The following is a 2,500-nucleotide window of genomic DNA, read 5'->3' on the forward strand; positions in this document are numbered from 1 at the left end:
CCTCGAAACCCTCTCAGGTCCCGGCGGCGCGCAGCGCCGTCCTAAGTACTTGATCGGGTTCGAGAGAGGCGCAATCGCCCGGAGTTTGGCGAGTAGACGCTTTAGGTGCGACCACCCGTGCTCCCAACTGAGCTTGCCGCTGCCGACAGAGGCCCGGGAGCGTGCTGTCGTGGCATTGCCGGCGGGAGACAACACGCGCCACCTACGGTGGCCGGCAGCTCCAACGCCAGCGCCACAGAAGGACAAAAGCCCCACTTGGGTGCCGAAGCGAACTCTCCCAGCACAGCGCACGCGCCAACACGTCCGCACAGCTGCGATACAAACCACCTGCGAGAACCGCAGAGGCGACCGAGCAGCAGACGGCGTCGCGGCGCCGAGCGCCGGGCGGCGGCGCATCCTCAGCGCACACAGTCCTCAATCGGACCAGCACACTGCAGATGTCCACCGCGCTTCGCACCGGGCCCGCGAGGACCTACTTTGGCCGCACGGCGCCGCGTGCAGGGTGCGCCGGCGCGCAGCTGCGCCGCCTGCCGCCTCCGTCGGCCGGAGCGCCTGCCACTGGCCGCCCCCACCAGCCGGCTGTAGCGCGTGCGCCCACGCACCGCGCGGCCAGCACGCCGGGAGGCCCCCCCTCACCGGACGGGGACGGTCCCACCCAGCCACCGCCGCGTATCGCTTCACACCCACATGCCATTCACGTTCGTGGGCATGGTGGGTATCGCTGAAACAACCGGTTGGTAGCTCAACCGATCGTCGCCATCACTGATTCACCTCTAGCGAGAACAACCGCACCACAACGGTTTACCAGTTGTTCATTTGCGTAACGTCACCAGCAAACGTAGACGTCCATCGCCATTTGCAAATTCAACGATTGTTGCATGCCTGTGTCAGGTGTCACGACACACTATGTCTGCCCACATACACGCAACAACATGTGCACGCTTCGCGAACACTTGGAAGGTGGCCCCCGTACGTATGCGATGTCCATTGCGCGAACGACTGTCAACCGGCCTCTGTCGCATGTCGCAGATGTGGAACGCAGTGCACCATGCTATCACGGTGTGTGAGAAGAGACGACTACGTCTGACAACACGCGCCACTACATCAACAGACGGCTCATGCTGATCGCCATCCACGGCATACCATACTGCAATCCAGCTCTTATAGGGAGACGACACGTAGCTGAGTGCACAATATTTGGACCGTATGGTTCGCCGTTGTTGGCGCAGTCGTGGTACGGTCACACATGTACCACGATGTATCATTCAGTACATGAGGACCAATGTGCAGTACAGTGTGTCATTTGGACGTACATCAGCGGACAGTTGACACAAGCCGTACCACAACGTAGGCTGTGCTTCGCCATGCGAATGCCAATGAACAACTGCGAAGGGCATTGAGCATGTACGTCCTGCTGCCATCCGCATTACAGTGTATAGCTGCAAGGTGTTTAACATGAAGCGATACTCTGGGGACCGGGCAGTGCGAGTGGCAAACTATATTGCGGGGGTTGCAGTTAGGCAACACTACACTAATTTAACGCGTCGTATGACAATTACAGAGCGGGTTAAGGCCCAACGTGTGTTGGGTTAAGGCCCAACGTGTGTTGGGTTAAGGCCCAACGTGTGTTGGGTTAAGGCCCAACGTGTGTTGGGTTAAGGCCCAACGTGTGTTGGGTTAAGGCCCAACGTGTGTTGGGTTAAGGCCCAACGTGTGTTGGGTTAAGGCCCAACGTGTGTTGGGTTAAGGCCCAACGTGTGTTGGGTTAAGGCCCAACGTGTGTTGGGTTAAGGCCCAACGTGTGTTGGGTTAAGGCCCAACGTGTGTTGGGTTAAGGCCCAACGTGTGTTGGGTTAAGGCGCAACATAGGTTAGGTTAAGGCGCAACATAGGTTAGGTTAAGGCGCAACATAGGTTAGGTTAAGGCGCAACATAGGTTAGGTTAAGGCGCAACATGGTTTAGGTTAAGGCGCAACATGGGTTAGGTTAAGGCGCAACATGGGTTAGGTTAAGGTACAATATGGGTTAGGTTAAGGTACAATATGGGTTAGGTTAAGGTACAATATGGGTTAGGTTAAGGTACAATATGGGTTAGGTTAAGGTACAATATGGGTTAGGTTAAGGTACAATATGGGTTAGGTTAAGGTACAATATGGGTTAGGTTAAGGTACAATATGGGTTAGGTTAAGGTACAATATGGGTTAGGTTAAGGTACAATATGGGTTAGGTTAAGGTACAATATGGGTTAGGTTAAGGTACAATATGGGTTAGGTTAAGGCGCAACATAGGTTAGGTTAAGGCGCAACATAGGTTAGGTTAAGGCGCAACATAGGTTAGGTTAAGGCGCAACACAGGTTAGGTTAAGGCGCAACACAGGTTAGGTTAAGGCGCAACACGGGTTAGGTTAAGGCGCAACACGGGTTAGGTTAAGGCGCAACACGGGTTAGGTTAAGGCGCAACACGGGTTAGGTTAAGGCGCAACACGGGTTAGGTTAAGGCGC

The sequence above is a fragment of the Schistocerca americana genome, chromosome 6 (assembly GCF_021461395.2).
Source record: "Schistocerca americana isolate TAMUIC-IGC-003095 chromosome 6, iqSchAmer2.1, whole genome shotgun sequence".
Taxonomy (NCBI): domain Eukaryota; kingdom Metazoa; phylum Arthropoda; class Insecta; order Orthoptera; family Acrididae; genus Schistocerca; species Schistocerca americana.